This window comes from Microcaecilia unicolor, chromosome 7 (genome assembly GCF_901765095.1).
Source record: "Microcaecilia unicolor chromosome 7, aMicUni1.1, whole genome shotgun sequence".
Taxonomy (NCBI): domain Eukaryota; kingdom Metazoa; phylum Chordata; class Amphibia; order Gymnophiona; family Siphonopidae; genus Microcaecilia; species Microcaecilia unicolor.
This window is the reverse complement of record NC_044037.1, coordinates 106,090,912-106,111,142: the sequence shown is the minus strand read 5'-3', so window position 1 is coordinate 106,111,142 and position 20,231 is coordinate 106,090,912.

The following is a 20,231-nucleotide window of genomic DNA, read 5'->3' as shown; positions in this document are numbered from 1 at the left end:
ACATGGAAGCAGACAAGGAAAGAGGGATTGATCAATGCCACACAGACAGGAAAGATGATAACCTTACCCATGGCACAAGAAAAAATGTAGAGAGAAGTGAGTTTTAAGGAGAAATAGATAGTTCTCGTCATGTTAAGTTTATGATGATGGAGGAACATTCAAGCAGTTATGTCTGATAAGCAAGTCATAGTAACGTGGAGGGGCATAATCGAACGGGGCCGGCCATCTATATGGGCGGCCATCTCTAAGGCCGGCCCCATAAAGTGGCATACCCAACCGTATTATTGAAATAAGATGGCCGGCCATCTTTCATTTCAATAATACGGTCGGGGCCGGCCAAATCTCAACATTTGGGCCGGCGTTAGAGATCACCAACATTGGTTTCCCGTCGATAATGGAAACTAATGGCAGCCATCTCAAACCCGGCCAAATCCAAGCCATTTGGTCGTGGGAGGAGCCAGCATTTATAGTGCAGTGGTCCCCCTCACATGCCAGGACACCAACCTGGCACCCTAGGGGGCACTGCAGTGGACTTCACAAATTGCTCCCAGGTGCATAGCTCCCTTACCTTGTGTGCTGAGCCCCCCCAAACCCACTCCCCACAATTGTACAACACTACCATAGCCCTTATGGGTGAAGGGGGCACTTACGTGTGGGTACAGTGGGTTTTGGGGGGGTTGGAGGGCTCCCATTTACCACCACAAGTGTAACAGGTGGGGGGGATGGGCCTGGGTCCGCCTGCCTGAAGTCCACTGCAGTACCCACTAAAAACTGCTCGAGGGACCTGCATAGTGTTGTCATGGAGCTGGGTATGACATTTCAGGCTGGCATTTAAGGAACCCATAGTCTGTCACACAAGTTTTTATGCTTTTTGAGCAGTGCCGTTTGTATTGGTTTATAGGAGCTGAAAAGTTTCTTTGATTCAACATTTTCCAGGTCTTGTTAGCAAACCCCAACACTTGGAGAAGACTTTTCCTAAAGGATCAACAGCACTGTGTCATACAGGGACTCCTGAGGCAAGCCAGAGTGGCCGAAACACGATTCATGTCAAGTCCATTTTTTTGATTAATAAACTCTTACTGTGAACTTTTCTCAAGTCCAGTAGACCTTTGATTGGCATCATCTATCTCGTCGCCTTCACTGTGCCCTTCTCTAGGGTGCCTGCAGGACCAGGTTTGGGAACCACTGGTGTAGGGAATTTTTTTAAGGTGGCACTTACCAGTCTCTGCTCAGTAGACTAAAATAATATGTTGTGACTCTAGAAGGTTTCGACAGTCATGTTTGAACTAGGCAATCCTACAGCCTTTAACAATTTGCCTGCTGTAGCTGCTCCTAGAGTTTGAATCTGAAAAGCTTATTGAGCTGTCAGACAGCTCCAGGTCAACAGGGGCAATCTGGACCAGTCCTGGTTTTACTCCCACTGTATGCAATGAGGCTAAAACCAGGACTGGTTCAGCCTGTCCCTGACTGACACGGATTCTTCACATAGGTTTGCCTTTTATAGCATTAATTTGATCCCAGCTGTTCGCCTTGCAAGGTCATAGCAGCAAGTGGCACTTCTGATTTTACTTCTGGCATATAGTGGTGTTTCAAGACTTGTAATATATCCATGTTCATGTATATGTGACCAAGGTTAGGGATTCTGCTAATACATAGCTTTTGTGTATAAAATTCCATTTGTTCCAATAAGAGATGTGTTGGCATTCTAGGGACTGGTGTAATATTTGCAATGCTACCTTTTTATATGTTGCATGGCTGATGACAAGGGCATGGCTTCTATAGGGGCAGAAAAAAAGTCAAGGATAGAGGAAGACCAATCAAGTTCCAACATGAGGGCAATAGTTAGTTTATTTATTTAGTGACATTTATATTCCACATTATCCCAAACAAGTTTGAGTTCATTGTGGCTTACAATAAACAGTATAGGATACATAACAAAAGATAATGCATAAGAAAGTAACTTGTTGTAAGAATCCAATTTTACAATACAATATCATAAACATACTGGGATAACTATGGAAGTTTAACATTTAGAAAATCTATTATGAATGAGAAATGGTACATGAAGCAAAGAGAAAGTTAATGGTAAAGAGAGTAATAGCCAATTCAGGTAATAATTAGTTGTTTGAGATACGAGTATAAATAATAGACTTGACACCAGTGGCATACCAAGGTTGGGGGGGCGGTGGGGGCGGTCCGCCCGGGCGCGTGCCGCTGGGGGGTGCCGCGGCGCGTGCCTGTCGGCTCTGAGTTCGCTAACTTCACTCCTTCGCTGCAGCTCCCTCTGCCCTGGAACAGGTTACTTCCTGTTCCGGGGCAGAGGAAGCTGCAGCAAACGAGCGAAGTTAGCGAACTTGGAGCAGACAGGTGCGTGCCGCGGCACCCCCCAGCGGCGTGCACCCGAGGGGGGTGTCATTTCGCATGGGGGGGGAGATGTCATTTCGCAGGGGGGCACGCTGCACCCTGGGGGGGGGTGCATCGGCGATCCGCCCCGGGTGCCATCCAGGCTAGGAACGCCACTGCTTGACACAGTCCTGTGTTTCAGTGCAGAAAAGCGGCTACCTCAGGAGTCAGATGATTCAATCCAGTGGAAAACAAAGGGTTAACATTTGATAGTCCAAACAAAGATTGCCAAAGTTACACCATCAACGGAGTGCAAAATAGAAACAGCACACTGCAATGAAATGACAAAGTCTCAGCATAGCAAGCAATTCACAACCAGCAATGCATCAAGTCTATTGTTTATACTTTAATAAACGATTGCCCTTGTGTTGGAACTTGATTGGTCTTCCCCCATCCTTGACTTTTTTCTTCCTCTTGGTTGGTGCATTTGGGGGTTCTTCTTTTCCTTTATACATTTACTATAGGGGCAGAACCATGGATAGTCACCTCACCCCCTAAGCTTGGCTCTATATGAGTACCAACACCTATTCTTCCAAGAAAAAAAAAACAGTGTGGAGAATGATGCTTCAATAGTGGCCTCTACCCTTAGCCACAAAGGGGTCACTAGTAACTTTTATCAAGGGCCAGCACAATAGAACAGAGGATAGAGCAACTCAGGAATGCCCTGGGATTCAAGAAAGTCAAGCCTATGGAGGTAGATGGCACATTCACATAGTCTAGAAGCAATCATCAGGAGAGACAGAGAGAGGATAAATTAGCAGGGAGGGTTTGAGAAGAATTATTTGATCACTGCCTGTTTAGACACAGCAGAACAGCTGCAATGGAAAATTATTAATCAAAGATGTGACAGATGTAAAGTTTGGAATAGAATAGTGTCAGCGGAAGAAGTTGTGAGTTTGGAACAGAAGAGAGGATAAACTAAGAATGGGGATGGTAGATAAACAAAGTAGAGATAGGCTTCTGGAGAACAAGATGGCTCTTGTGAACCTCACGGAAAATGTCAGGCACAACAGAACATGTAAATTGGCAAAGAAACAAGGTTTGGAGGCAAATAGTACTCAGACATTGTATACTTGTTTGGATTGGTGCTTTCCTTTGGTTAAGTTCATTACTACAGCTACCATAGCGGCTGTGTATCTAACTTGTGCTAAGTGACTGCGATAGTCCAAGGTCATCCCTATAAAGGGTTTTAGACTGAATTCAGTAAATGGCACCGCAATTTGAGCAAACAAAACATAAAACCAGAAACTTCCACAGAAAAATCCAGAGAACAACACAAGAGTGGAAGATGCCAACCACAAGCGCCAAGATGATCAATTTGGCAAGTTTATTCTTCAGAATTCAACTTATGGATAGCTGACAATAAAAACCCAACACAGCCGTGTTTCAGCACACAGGCTTTCATCAGGGGTCTTAAGTGTCAGCATAAAAGCCATATGACTATGCTGAATGTGAAGTTTAATAAAATGAGCCACTATATGCTACACAAATGTCAAGCTGAAATCTTAAAACTATGGTATAAGATGCCAACAGACACAGCTTAACCACTAAAATGCCGCTTTTTAGGCTTGTTAATCTATTGAGATGCGCATGCATCTCGGGATTGTGGCCAAATTTGGGCGTGGAAAATTGGTCACTCTATATAGAATCTGGGGGTTTATGATTACTGCTGTCAGTTCACAACAGATGAAGCAAAGAGATGGTAATACAAAAAATTAACAAGTCTGCCATTATTAGGACCTAGTCAAAAGCAATCATTTAAACTACACGCAAGTGAGTTTAAGTAGGTGGTGTTTTATATTACAAAAAAATCACTATGTATTAGTAGTATTAGTAGTGTAGAGATGAAGCAGCATTCTAATTAGATACTCCCTACAGTAGTGTAAACAAATAAACAAGATTTCCCTGGATTGCTTTATGAAGCATTTACTTGAATCCATTGGTGGAGGGAGAGGGACCTCACCTTTCTGTGCTCCCAAGACATTTTATGAAGAGGATTCCCCCTACTGAGGAAAGAGCACATGTTGTAGCATATCAGTCAAGCTAGTAAAGGAAGGAAGTTACAATTATTTTCACCCCTTAAATGAAAGTTAAGCTTCATCAAATTGTTGCTATCCAGTATTTAAAGTTTAATTTGGACTTCTAGTGTTTTGTCCTAGCCACTAATGTATATAGGCCCAATAACTGCTAACGGAGCATCTTGTCTTGGATTACAGATGTATGCTCAATCCACTATGATTAAAAATCAAAGAACGCAGCTTAAGTAACGCATACAATAATTTTTTTACTGAAAAGAAATAGTACAAGCTGTAAATTTGCTATCATACCGAAGAATCCCAGCATGAGAGTTCATTTCAGAAACACTGAATATGTTGGCAAAAAAGATCATTTGGTTCGCTTGTTACCTGGGTCTTCTCCACTCCCGGTGACCTCCTAACAGGTGACTGTAGGCTAATTGCATGACCTACCTATGGTAGGGTTGAGGGACAAATAATTGCTCTACCTCTTCCCCCTCCAAGGTTCCCTTGTCCACCCTATACAAGTCATTCTTTATTATAACACTAGCCGTTAAGCCCATTAAAACGGGCAAGTATTGGTCTGTTTTATTTTCACATCTAATTCCCTCCCTCCCTTCCTCCCAGCTCCAAGGCCCTCCCAGCTCCAAGGCCCCCCTCTGTCCATCCCTCCCAGCTCCAAGGCCCCCTCCTTCCGAGGCCTCCCTCCCTCCGAGGCCCCCCTCCGAGCTCCAGTTCCCCACCCTCCGAATTTTAAAAGTCATCATACTTCGTCGGGTTACAGCGGCAGGCAGCAGCAGTGAAAAGCTTGCAAGGTGTGCACTTCAGGAGCCTTCTTCTCTCCGTTGGTTAGCCTCGCCCAGCTCGCCGCAGCGGCTCTGCCCAGGAACATCGCGGTTCTCTCCATTGGTTAGCGTTGCCCAGCTCGCCGCAGTGGCTCCACCCAGGAACATCGCACTTCTCTCCGCTGTTTAGCCTCGCCCAGCTTGCTGCAGTGGCTCCGCCCAGTAACATCGGGCATGATGTGGCGTGCACTCGTGCCATCACCTTTGATCCCCCCCCCTGCGTCGATCCCCCCCTCTTTCCACCGTTGCCATGTTACCTCCCATGAGTCCTGACGTCCGTTTCCCTCTCAGTTCCGCCCCTTCTTCCCTCCCTTCTCCTCCAATTTTCACGCCCATGTCCAAGACCTGCTCCCTATTGGGCTGTACTGCTGGTGGAGGCGGGGCTTGGACTCTCAACGTTCAGTCTCTACTGCGCATTTGCAGGTGAGTCGGTCACGTCTCATTTATATAGATTGATATGGGAGTGCTGCCTTAGAGGGGTCCTGGTTGCCCAAGGGATTCCCATCTACCGAAACAACCTTAGCTCTGACTGCTGTAAGGGACTCATCCTCTGACTATGCCCTTTTAAAATTCCCTGTAACTCCATTGTTACTCTATTCGGGTAGGCTATCTAAAGGGTCTGAGGTGTCCAGATTGCCATCTTCCTCCAGCTCTGGATCTCCATCCACTGCAGGTCCTAGATTCAGAGAGAAATGCAGTTTCTCTAATTGCCGCTTTAGGCAACTTTGGGTTTTCGGTATACAAGTCAGGGTCCTCCAGCAGAAAGATGTCAAGGAAAGACTCCTCCTCTTTCTTTAGACTAGTGATCAGCTGGGCTCAGACAGCACCAAAATTTGGGAAATCCTGTCCCAAAACTATTGGGTAAGAAAGCCAAGACTGCTACTTCTAGCTGAGCTTGCCCTACAGGTGTTTTAAAGGATACTTGATCTGTTGGGTGCTGCCTTTGGTCACTATGTATGCATGCCAGGGTCACAGTCCACTCGTAATTCAACTGCAGATGGTTATCTCTCTCAGAACAAAGGTCTTGACACTGCTGGAATCCACTAGTGCTTGGTATGGATGTCCTTCCAGCTCAACTTGTAATACACAATTCCTGATTCCTGGAGGGGAAACATCCACAAAATTGCCATAATGTGGGGCCACCATGTTTACACCCATGGCATCTTTGGCTGGATCTTGGCAGTCCCGGGTTATATGACCTTTTGTTTCCACACCGGAAATAAGTGGATCCTGCAACGGAGTCTGCGGGGTGCAGAATGTTCACAGGGACAAGGGTCTCCGACACTCAGACACCTTCCTTGGAGACCCCAAGTAGGAAGGTGGATTTTCTCTTTTCCTCCTAGGACTCCCAGCCTGCTTCCTCTCCTTCTATAGTTCTGACTGCTCTAGAAATACAAGTCCTGCTATCTCCAAGCCAGTCTGCCCTTCTGGTTGTAGCCACCTCCAGGCCATCTCCTTGATAGAAGAAAGCCCGGGAATTCTCTTTGACTTGCAGAGTCCCCTTCAGGAACTGTTGCTGGTAGGTCTCTTGGTTGCAGTTCGCCCCCTCCATAATAGCAGCCTTCATGTCCACATAGGTGGCAGTCCCACTAGGGTTAACATACTGGAAGGCAGCTTGACTACTCCCAATCAAAAGATTCCCTAGATAAGCAGTCCATGACACTTCTGGCCAGCCAGATAACTGTTCAGTCTGCTCAAAGTTCATTAGAAAATAGTCTGGATCATCCTCTGGCACCATTTTCTTTAATGCTGGAACCAGAGGGGTTGCTTGCAGGCTGAGTGCCTGGACAGACGTTCCTGCTTGGGCCTGAGAGCTCTGTAGTAGCTCTACCAGCTTCTGCAATATTTGTTGCAACCTGTTGTTTGCTGCTGTTGCTGTTGCCCATGCTCCAAATGCACATGCATAAACTGTTGCTGTTGCAGCTGGCCCTTCACCAAGGCCTAGAGTAGCTTTTCCATGTTTCTGCTGTAGCAACCTCGGCCACAAATGCATATTGCATGAGAAAAATAAAACCTGCCTGTCTGGCACTAGCTATACATCCTGCACCTAGCTAGGTAGGGCTAATTCCTTTTGCCCGATGACCCAGCGTGGTATCGTCGACAGGCCCAGAACCTCAAAGGTCAAGGATAGGGCAGGATAAGCTCCAGATCCCACTTCTCACACCACATGTGATACTAAAAGCAAGGGTTGAGGGTGGGCCTGCATAATAACACAGCCAGACAAAGGTGTAAAACTGAAACAAGTTCTTTATTAACAAAAACCTGAGGCCTGTTACGTCACAGGGCCAGGAACACAAAGTGAAAAGTCTCTTTGGTTTTATCAAATACAGTCTTAACCAGGGCCTGTAGCTGACAGGGCCCAAACACAGTCTGAGGCTACGCTGCCACGCCCCAAACACAGCCTGTAAGTTCTTCTGTCTTTCTCTGAGATCCTGGTCTCAAATCAAAAGTTGGCTTACCTCAGCCAAATCATGGTCGATAGACATAGGTTGTAGAGGCACCTGCTGGGGCTTCGGGGCTTCCTTCCCTGGACCTCCTTAATCCCAGTCTGGCTGTACCTTTTATACTTCCTGGTTCCTCCACCTTCCGCTCCACCTCTCCCGTCTCACTTCCTCCCTGGGCGGGACTAATGGTTTTAAGGTGGCTCAGGCTTAGGGCCTATTCTTAAGGTTGAGGGGCAGTGTTTTGTATACCCCCTTACACTCTTCCTTCTGTGAATCTTTTCAAATTTGTATGTACTCGTAAGCGGGCTTATTCCTATTCCTTGGTGTTTCTATGGAACAGTCTTCCTTTATCTATTAGGAATACTGACAATTTTTTGGAGCTTTGCAAATGTATTAAAACTTGGTTGTATAACTAGGTTCAGAACTTATAAATTTTAGGGTTCTCTTTGTTTACTGAATTTTTTAATTCTGAAGTATTGCAGATATTGTGTTTTATATTTTATAACTTATATGTTGTATGTAAATGTTTGTCAATATTGCTTATGTATACATCTGTGACCCATTCTGGGCATTATCAGTAGAGAGGGTTAAATACATGAATAAAACAATAAATACATTTTATTGGTTTTTGTCACCGCTGCTAAGTCTGTTTCAGGCATCTACCTTTTAGTAAAAGAAAGTTTTAATTACATTTTTATTATCTTGTTTTCTACATCATGACAGCCCTTTGTCCTTGAGTTGTTCAGTTTGTGAATAAATACTTCTGTCTGTTACTCAGTTGACTCCTGATCTGACTGTTTATACCGCATCTTTTCTTCTAGAGGACACATTTTGTTCAACCTTTGTGGAGCCTTGGAATCTCTACCTAAAATTATATATAAGGGCCTGAACAAGCAACCTTTCAGGTACAGGAGGGTTTGTTTGTTTCTTTATTTTTTTAGATTTTGCTCACACCTTTTCAGTAGTAGCTCAAGGTGAGTTACATTCAGGTACACTGGATATTTCTCTGTCCCAGGAGGGCTCACAATCTAAGTTTGTACCTGAGGCAATGGAGGGTTAAGTGACTTGCCCAAGATCACAAGGAGCAGCAGTGGGATTTGAACTGTGCTCTAACCACTAAGCCACTCCTCTTGTGTTGTAAGTGGGAGATGCAACATTCAAGGGGAAGAGTATAGTTAAAGGGAATAGTGGGGAATAGTGGGAGGCAGCCAGTGGTGCTCCACAGGAGGGGAAGGCAGTCTCTCCTGGTGTGTGAGTGTCTCAGTTGAAACCCAGAGAGCTGTGGCCTAGAAGTCAAGAACCCTCAGGCATCAGAGCGATCCTAGCCCTGGACATTGTTCACCATGTAGACAAACTCACATTACCTTTTGAAGAGGCTACAACTTAGAAACAAGGCACACGATTGAGGGAGAGAGACATTATCATCAGATTTGGTGCAAGCTACACTCGGCATTCATCTGGTACCACTAGCCCCTGACACAGCCCAGGAAGGGTGAAATTTGGCCAAGTCAGGCATAGTTTTTTACACGTTTAGTGTTGTTCCTAGTAAATGTTGTATTTGGACAACTTTGGATCACCTTGGTCTGCTCACCATCTTTACCTCTAGATTACAGGCCAGGCTAAAAGTCTAGGTGGTGGGGTACATACAAAACATTTGGCCAGATTAACCCCTCCCCCCACACCTAAAAACAGAACACATTTTAAAAGCACCTCAGCCTCTTGCATAAGCTGATTGTGCTAACATCCCTTCCCCCTTCCCCCAATCAGGTCATTACCACAGGAATTTAATTAAAATTAATCATTATGTTGGTGCAGAAATAAGGTAACAAGAAGATTAATTCATTTATTCAATTGTGGACCCATTTTTTGGACTCAGTAATGCCACATCTGAGATGTGCTTTACTTAATAACTTGAGGAGTTAAGCTCAATTTGATGACAGGCTGTCTTTTAGAATATTTCATTTATTAGTGGGGGCCAGTTGCCATTTATTATACTGTTTTGCAGTGGCATACTTAGGGTAGTTGACACCCGAGGCTGCTCATTTTTTAACACCCCCCTCCAAAATCCAGTACTAGGCATACCGAGAAAACAAAACACTCAGGACCTATACAGCAATTCTACCATACCATAAGCAGTAATTTCTACGAGTCACACAAGGAACAGGAAAGCATCTTAAACACTGCAGTGAGCACTAGAACATTAATTCACCTATTGTAAAATGAAACCAGACAGAATAGTACAGATCATCGATACTGCACAGTCAATGCCAACTGAAAGCCATGTCTTTTTCACAAGCACAGATACACCCTAATCCACTATAGAATAAGTAATCATAAACTTTCTATTTAGACAAAAATTAAACTGAACCCCCGATGCCAGACTCTGCATACAATGCAACACCACAGAAACAGAAAATGTCCCCTAGTACTGTGCAAAATATAAAGACAGCAGATCAGTGGCGTACCAAGGGGGGGGGGGGGTCCGCCCCGGGTGCACGCCACTGGGGGGGTGCCGCGCGCCAGTCAGCTTCCTTCGTTTCCATGCTCCCTTTGCCCCAGAACAGGAAGTAACCTGTTCCAGGGCAGAGGGAGCATGGAAACGAAGGAAGCTGACCGGCGCGCGGCTTGCACCCGGGTGGGGGGTTCTTTTGCTGGCGTGGGGGGGGTGTCCTTTCGCGGTGGGGGGGGGGGCTGCACCTGGGGGGGGGGCACATCGGCGATCCGCCCCGGGTGTCAGCCCCCCTAGGAACGCCACTGCAGCAGATGTAAATTTGAAAAAACTAACAAATACCAATCACCACTTTACGAATTAATAAATAGAAATAAAACAAATATAGAAAATAAAATAATACCATTTTATTGGACTAATACATTTAGCTTTCAGAGGCCAAAACCTCCTTCCTCAGGTCAATACAGTATAGTGCTGTTACAGTGTCCTATCCTGACCTGAGGAAGGGGGTTTTGTTTTCCGAAAGTTAGTCAAAATGTATTAAAATTCATCTAATAAAAAGATTACCTTATTTACATGTTCTATTTATAAACATTTATTAACATATCTGCAATACTACTTTATCCTAAAGCAAAAAAATAAAAATATATATTTTATTTAGTTTGTTGACTCTGGTTTCTGCTTTCCTCATCATCTTTTCACCGTCTTCCTTCCATCCAGCATCTATCTTCACTCTCTCTCTGCCATCCAGTGTCTGCCCTCTCTGCTGTCCCCTCTATCCACTGTCTGCCCTCTCTCCCTGCCCCTTCCATCCACTGTCTGCCCTCTCTCTCCCTTCCATCCACATCTGCCCTGTATCTCTGCCCCTTCCATCCACCATCTGCCCCTGTCTGCCCGCACTCTCTCCCCCTTGCATCCACTGTCTGCCCTTTCTTTCTGCCCCTTCAATTCACATTTGCCCTCCCACTCCCATCCATCCAGGGTCTGCCCTCCCTCTCGCTCCCCTTCCATCCAGGATCTGTCCCCTCTCTCTCTCTCTGCCCCCAGTTCCAGCCCCATTATCCCATCTGCCTCTAGTTCCAGCCCACTTCTCCCACCTGCTCCCCCTTTTCAGCCCCACTATCCCACCAGTCCCAGCCCTTTTCTCCCACCAGTCCCAAGCTTCAGCCCCAGCCACTTCTCCCTGTCCCCTTTTCAGCCCCCAATCCTCACAGTTTCAGCCCCTGCCCCTTTTCAACCCCCAATTCCAGTATTAGCCCCCTTATCCCACCTACCCTCCTTTTCAACCCCCAGTTCCAGTATTAGCCACCTTATCCCACCTACCCTCCTTTTCAGCCCCCAGTTCCAGTTCTCTTCATCCACATGCCTTACATTAGGGCCCCCCTTTCAGCCCCAGACCTAATCTCCTACCTGCCCCAGGCATAGCCCCATTCTCCCTCCTGCTCCCTTCTCAGACCCCAGTTCCAGCTCCAGGCCCCTTCTCCCATCTGAGCCCCCCCCCTCCCCGACCCAGTCCGCCCCTGCCTACCCTCAGCTCCATGGACAGACCAGACGACAGCTCTCTTCTCCTGCCACCCGGCAGCCTGCCTTTAAAAAAAATCTGTGAAGCAGTAGCGCAGCGCCTCACGTCTGTGTGTAAAGGAAGCAAATCACTTCGTTGGGCCTTCCCTGTGTCCCACCCTCCTCTGATGTAACTTCCTATTTCCGCGAGGGCGGGACACAGTGAAGGAAGGCCCGACGCGGTGATTTGCTTCCTTTACATGCAGATGCGAGGCGCTGCGCCGCAGCTTCACAGATTTTGTTTTAAAGGCAGGGTGCCGGGTGGCAGGAGAAGAGGGCTGTCATCTGTCCATGAAGCTGAGGGTAGGCAGGTGGGAACTGCAGCGCCAGCGGCCTTTGGGTGGGAGCAGTGGGAGCGGAGCACCTCCCACCTGCTGCCACCCGTGGCAGACCGCCCCGCCCTTGGTACGCCACTGCTGTTTTGCTGTTGTTATGGGAAGGAATGGGTGGGGGGAGGGGAGGGAGATCACTTTTTGTGGAAGTATTTTCTTCAGCATGCAACTAGTAGCAGGGTGTTGATGTGGGAGGGGCATGGGCAGGTTATGCACTTAAGAGGCCCTTTTACTAAGCAGAGGTAAGTCCAACGTGAGCTTACCACATGCCAATCCAGAACTACTGCTGGGCTACTGCAGGAGCCTGGCGGTAATGTGAGTTTCCCTATGTGGTGAACAAAAGCCATTTCTGTCGCTACAAAAATATGATCTATTTTTGTAGCACCGGATCTTAACTGGTGGTAATTGGGCAGCAGGGCAGCGCCGAGCACTGCCCAATTACCGCCAGGTCAGCACGGGGGCCCTTACCATCTGAATGGGTGGTGGTAAGGGCTCTCCCCACAGTCATTTCTTTTCCTCAAAAAAAGACAGCCTTTTACCTGCTGCAGTAAAAGGGAGCCTCAGCATGTGTCAAAAGCACACACTGACGCTAGGCAAGCCCCCTTTTACTGCTGCAAAATAAAAGGGCCCCTAAGGTTATAGAATACTGACAGTTACATGTGTAACTGACAGCAGTTAGTTACACCAGCCTTTGACATGGTGTAAGTGCTCACAGCTAAAGTTAGGTGCTAAAATGCAGACTTACGCTAGTATTCTATAATGGAAATTATGAGTGTAATTGCTGGTATAGAATTCATGTCATGAAGGAATCCTAGTACCCAGCTCCCAGCCTCATGACTATTGGGGAAGATGGGGTACAGGGTGTCAGGTAACTGCAGTTTGTTCCATGCTTTCTTGAATTCAGATATAATCTTCGTTTCCACCTCCTTGATTGAGAGGCCATTGCATGCATCACTACTTTTTATTTATTTGTTACATTTGTATCCCACATTTCCCACCTCTTTGCAGGCTCAATGTGGCTTACATAGTACCGTAAAGGCATTTGCCAATTCCGGTAGTGAAACAAATACATGATGACACTGTGGTCATAAAGGTACATGTGTTTCTGGTATAATGGGAGGAGTGTGGTAGCCGTGTTAGTCCACTCTTAAGGTTATCAATAGAAATCAAACAAAATAAAACATGGAAAAGAAAATAAGATACCACCTTTTTTATTGGACATAACTTATACATTTCTTGATTAGCTTTCGAAGGTTGCCCTTCTTCGTCAGATCGGAAATAAGCAAATGTGCTAGCTGACAGTGTATATAAGTGAAAACATTCAAGCATTACTATGACAGTCTGACAGGGTGGGAGGATGGGGGTGGGTCAGAGGTATGCATGGGGACATCAAAGCATATCATTGATATTCTAACAGGATGGGTGTGGATAGGTGAGGGGTGGGGTGATCAACAGAGACATACAGCTTTATGGTTTATAATGGGCTAGGAACCCCAGATCCTTGTTAAGTCCTTTCTGTTGGGTGTTAAAATATTCAATCATTCTGACTTCAAAGGTCTTACGTTCTTGTATGGTTTTAAAGTTACCTTTCAGGATTCTCACTGTGAAGTCACTGGTACAGTGTCCAGCATTTTACAGGACCAGGACACTGTACCAGTGACTTCACAGTGAGAATCCTGAAAGGTAACTTTAAAACCATACAAGAACGTAAGACCTTTGAAGTCAGAATGATTGAATATTTTAACACCCAACAGAAAGGACTTAACAAGGATCTGGGGTTCCTAGCCCATTATAAACCATAAAGCTGTATGTCTCTGTTGATCACCCCACCCCTCACCTATCCACACCCATCCTGTTAGAATATCAATCATATGCTTTGATGTCCCCATGCATACCTCCGACCCACCCCCATCCTCCCACCCTGTCAGACTGTCATAGTAATGCTTGAATGTTTCACTTATATACACTGTCAGCTAGCACATTTGCTTATTTCCGATCTGACGAAGAAGGGCAACCTTTGAAAGCTAATCAAGAAATGTATTAAGTTATGTCCAATAAAAAAGGTATCATCTTATTTTCTTTTCCATGTTTTATTTTGTTTGATTTCTGTTGGTATAATGGGGATAGAGGAGAGGAAAGGATATATAATGTTCATTACTAGCTTTGGTTTTGCTGTGTTGAGGAGTGTGTTTATGTTGGGTCGGTGGGGTATGCCTTTTTGAACAGGTTGGTTTTTAGTGCTTTCCTGAAGTTTAGGTGGTTGTAGGTTGTTTTCACAGCTTTTGGCAATGTGTTCCATAGTTGTGTGTTTATGAAGGAGAAGCTGGATGCATAGGTTGCTTTGTATTGAAGTCCTTTGCAGTTTGGGTAGTGAAGGTTTAGGTATGTTCGAGATGATCTGGTTATGTTTCTGAGTGGTAGGTCTATGAGGTCTATCATGTATCCTGGGACTTGGCCAAAGATAATTTTGTGGACCAGAGTGCAGATTTTGAAGGTAATGCGTTCTTTGATTGGAAGCCAGTGCAGTTTTTCTTGGAGGGGTTTGGCACTATCGAATCGCGATTTACCAAATATCAGTCTGGCTGCTGTGTTTTGAGCGGTCTGGAGTTTCTTTGTGAGTTGTTCTTTGCATCCCGCGTAGATTCCATTGCAGTAGTCTGCATGGCTTAATACCATTGATTGTATTACACTGCGAAATATTTCCCTTGGGAAGAAAGGTTTTACACATTTAAGTTTCCACATTGAGTGGAACATTTTCTTTATTGTGGAGTTCACTTGGCTCTCAAGTATTTCCTCAGGTTACTGCAGAGTCTGCCCCCTTTCACCTTCATCCTATGTCCCCTCATTCCTGAGCTTCATTTCAGCTGAAAAGAGACGTGCCTCCTTTGCATGTATACCATGTCTCTATCTCCCCTCTGCCATCTATCTTTCAAAGTATACATACTGAGATCTTTAGGTTTGGCCCTATATGCTTTATGAGAAAGACCACTGACTTATTTTAGTAGCTGTCCTCTGGACCAATTCCATTCTATTTATATCCTTTTGAAGGCATGGTCTTCAGACCTATACATAGTACTCTACATGAGGTTTCACCAGTCACAATTACCTCTTTCCTCTGGCCATTCCTCTCCCTGTGCACCCAATGAGCCTTCTGGCTTTTGCCAATCATGTTTTCTGTTTGCCACCTTAAGGTCATCAGATATGATCATCCACAAGTCCCGTTCTTCCTGTGCACAGAAGTACTTCACACTCCCTATACCATACTTCTCCTTTGGGTAGAGCAGAAAGGAAGTTTCCCCTACTTAACCTTCTGCTCCAAGAACTTCTGTTGAGCCTAGGACAGGGCAGGAGACACTTAACTGGGAGGGGACAGCATAAGTACATAAGTACATAAGCATCGCCATGCTGGGACAGACCAAGGGTCCATCGAGCCCAGCACCCTGTCACTGACAGTGGCCAAAAGAACAAGCAATTTGTCCCGCCCATCCTAGAAATTCTGTATTCCCTCGTCCATTCAATAACATTTTATGGCTTTTTCCTCCAGGAAGCCGTCCAACCCTTTCTTGAAGTCCGCTAAGTTAACCGCCTTAACCACCTTTTCCGGCAGCGAATTCCAGAGTTTAACTACGCGTTGAGTGAAGAAAAATTTCCTCCGATTCGTTTTAAATTTACCACACTGCAGCTTCATCACATGCCCCCTTGTCCTACTATTTTTGGAAAACGTAAACAGACGCTCGACATCGACCCGTTCCATTCCACTCATTATCTTATAGACCTCTATCATATCTCCCCTCAGCTGCCTTTTCTATAAGCTGAAGAGCCCCAGCCTCTTCAGCCTATCCTGATAGGGAAGCCGCCCATCCCCTGTATCATCTTTGTTGCCCTTCTCTGCACCTTTTCCAATTCCACTATCTTTTTTGAGGTGCAGCGGCCAGAAATGAACACAATACTCGAGCTGCGGTCACACCATGGAGCGATACAACGGCAGAATAATATCCTTATTTTTGTTTTCCATCCCTTTCCTAATGATACCCAACATTCTATTTGCTTTCCTAGCCGCAGCAGCACATTGAGCAGAAGTTTTCAACGTATCATCAACGACAATCCCTTTCTCGGTCTGTGACTCCCAACGCTGAACCTTGCATGATGCAGTTATAGTTTGGGTTCCTCTTTCCCACATGCATCACTTTGCACTTGTTCACATTAAACATCATCTGCCATTTAGACACCCAGTCTCGTAAGGTCCTCTTATAGTTTTTCACAATCTTCCCGCGATTTGACTACTTTGAATAACTTTGTGTCATCGGCAAATTTGATTACCTCACTAGTTACCCCCATCTCTACATCATTTATGAATATGTTAAAAAGCAGATGTCCCAGCACCGATCCCTGAGGGACCCCGCTAACTACCCTTCTCAATTGTGAATATTGACCTTTTAGTCCTACTCTCTGTTTCCTATTTTTCAGCCAGTTTTTAATCCACAGTAAGACACTAGCTCCGATCCCATGTCCCTCTAATTTCCTCTGTAGTCTTTCATGAGGGACCTTATCAAACGCCTTCTGAAAATCTAGATACATAATATCAACCGGCTCACCTTCGTCCACATGTTTGTTTACCCCTTCAAAGAAATGCAGCAGATTGGTGAGGCAAGACTTCCCTTCACTAAATCCATGTTGACTTTGTCCCATTAGTCCATGCTTTTGAACGTGCTCTGTAATTTTGTTCTTGATTATAGTCTCTACCATTTTGCCTGGCACCGACGTCAGACTCACCGGTCTATAATTTCCCGGGTCTCCTCTGGAACCTTTTTAAAATATCGGCATTACATTGGCCACCCTCCAATCTTCCGGTACCACGCTCGATTTTAAGGATAAATTACAAATCAATAACAGTAGCTCTGCCAGCTCATTTTTTTAGTTCTATTAGTACCCTAGGGTGAATACCATCTGGTCCAGGAGATTTGCTATTCTTCAGTTTGCAGAACTGCTCCATGAGCATAAAAAATAATCTAGAACCTCACTGTGAATATTATTTAGAAGAGACAAAACCATTTGGAAAGAGACTCAAAGGTATTTTTCAGGTTCTGTCACCTCAGCATTCAGGCACTAGGAACCACATCCCAACCATACACACCAAAGCACAGAGCACAGGCAGATACTGCCTTGCTCCAAAGTAACCCCCCTCCCTTTTGAAGGCACTATTTCCAGCTTTCAAAAATGAGACAACATCTAAGGTAAGCCAATATGAACACAAAAGTGCCATCCAAATCCATGATCAGGTTATACTCACAGCCCTACCACATGCTATGGGCAGTGCCCTTAGAATCTGTAGATAAGGAGACAAAGGGAGAACATGGGCACGGGAAGGTCTGTGTGACTTTAATAACATACAGAGCAGAGGAATGAGTTGGGAGTTCCCTCAGAAGCATGATCCCAACTCACACTAAACAGGAAGATTCCAGCCATAGGGCAAAGACCCATTCATATCTAGTTAATTGGCAATCTGAAAAGACAAAACCTTGTTAACCCTAGTGAAAAGATCTTGTCTATATTAATAAAACCTAAAACGCAAGGACAGGATAGTCAGAAAATATGTAAAGATGAAAACATTCCCTTTTCCTGCCAAAAAGGAATGAAGGGAGGAAAATACATTTATCTATATAGGAGTTATTATCATCCAAGGGATATAAGAAATAAAATTCTTTTCAGAGATTCTTTAAATCCCTTCTCTAGAACGTCTGTGCAACAAGTACTTGAACATTAATCTAGACAATAAAAATCTACTTAGCAGACATATTAACCATGGGATCTCCAGGCACCAGAAGCTCCATGTATCTCCAGTTGCAGTAGAATATGGGAGACAAAAAGTCAGCACCTGGAGGGGACTGTACACACAAGACCAAAAAAGAGCAGCCAGGTCCCCACAGCATTCTTCACTATCCCCGCTTAGGAAAAACCGAGGCTGCCGCAGCTCCAGGGATTTATCACAGGTCAAGCAAAAACCAATTAACTACATCTATTACCTAATTAGTCCTTATTGAGGCATTCAGGCAGGGATATGGAACAGTCTGCCTCTAACCATTTAGTTTTATGAAACGGACCATAGACTTTACCATCACTGACACTCTCTGATTACAGCTCTCCAAATACAAATAAAGTGGACTTTGTCCTTGAAAACTCATGCAACAATAAACTGGTTAGTCTACTGTATAAGGTGGAACAGGCTTCTGTCATACTCCAAATTAACAGGCACCCCTCTAGAAGCTTTCATGAATGAAGTCTGGCTTACCTGTGAGCTGCTTCATTAATACAGTACAGACATGCTTCCTGGTGCTAACTTGTTTAAATAAATAACTTCAAACATGAATTTAGTTAGGGTGTGGGTCTCACTCCTGGACTAGCAAGAGATGCTGTGAGGCAGGAATTAGGTGCATCAGCAGACAGAGCTATGGAAGGCGGCGTGTCTCAGTTCTAGGATAGGAAGGAATTCTGAGGACCAGAACTGAAGTGTGTTGGTTGAACTCTGTATGTGATGGTGGGAGAAGGGGTTAGCATAAAAGACGTACAAGCAGAGATACCAAATCACATGCAGTAGACATGAGATATGCACATTTGTAGGCCTTCACATCTGGAAGATGGAGAGACTGAAAAACATGGAAAGAGAGGAGATTGGTTACAGTGCTGAAAGCCTGACAACAGCAGGAGGGGAGAGTAAGGGACAGATCTCCCAAACTTGATCCACTGGAGCTAAAGAGCAGAGCGAGTTGCCAAACTGGTGAGAACTGTGGCATTGATTGCGTCCCAGTAGTGTAACTGGGTGACTAATTTTAGGTGGGTCTGAGTTCAAAGGGAATGGATACTAAATTTTTTATCCATCCCCCTCCCTCTCCCAAACTCAAAATACAAATACCTGAGCTGGCAAGGATCTCCAGCTGAAAACTCTTCCCAGTCAAAAATCTTTGAAGCTGGGTAGCTGGTGGCAAAAACTGAGCATGCTTGAGGGGGGGGGGGGGGGGGGGGCAGCAGCAGTGGTGGCTGCTCTGGGACACCTCCACTCATAGGAACCAACTTTTTAAAATGATTACGGTTGCTAGACCCAATGGAAAGGTTCCCTCCCAGGACACACTCAAGAGTTTGCTCAATATTGGGGGCGCTGAAGCAACCACAGAGCTGGCTCCTATGTTCATACTGGCTATTCAGCTTTGAAAAGTTCTGGCCGGGAGGAATCTTCAGCAAGGTGGGATCCCTATGCCATGCCACAAGAAGAGTATGCCAATTTTGGATGGGCATGAACCAAGTGGGTGTAACCCTACCCATCCAGGCCGTATCCTGGGCTTAGAATACACATCCTGAGGTGATTTCTGTGAGCTGCAGATGTGGGCTTTGATTGTGTTTGGTGTTGCCTGGCAAGGACAGCGAAAATGCCATTTGCTTCCTCTGGTCCAGGACAGCTGCCTTGATTCTAATCACAAGGGGTTGGTGGGGGCAATGCAGGAATTCCCTTTGACACCCATCCTCAGCATGCTACAAGACCATAGCCAAGTGTAGCAGCCTACAATTTAAATAATACTTTCATTATTAAAATATCATTTTGCATTGCTAGCTTAGGGGTCCCTTTTACTAAGGTGCATTAGCAGATTTAGTGCACATTAACTATTAGCATGTGCTAAATGCTGCGCAGCCCATTGTATACCTATGAGCTACAAGGCACTTGCCCCAGGGTTCTATATAGCGCGCCTAGAGATCTGCGCCGAAATTGGTATAGATTCTAACACAATGCGCGCAACTTAACTGGCTTAACAAGCTAGTGAGTAATGATAACAGCACTTAAATAATAATGGTCACTAGTTGGCACTAATTCAAATTTAGGCACCCAACTCACCAAGCATATTCTGTAACGAAGTGCACCGAACTTCTAATGCACGTAGGCAAAAAGGGGCGTGGTTATGGGCATTTCGTGGGTGTTCTGAAATTTACACGCGTAGTTACAGAATATGGCCCAGTGCACGTAAATCTACCTATTTGAAAGGTATTAATCTGCAAACGAATCTTTTCCGGAGAGGGGAAGGCGGTAGAACGAGAGGACATGAAATGAGATTGAAGGGGGGCAGACTCAGGAAAGATGTCAGGAAGTATTTCTTCACGGAGAGGGTGGTGAACGCTTGGAATGCCCTCCCGCGGGA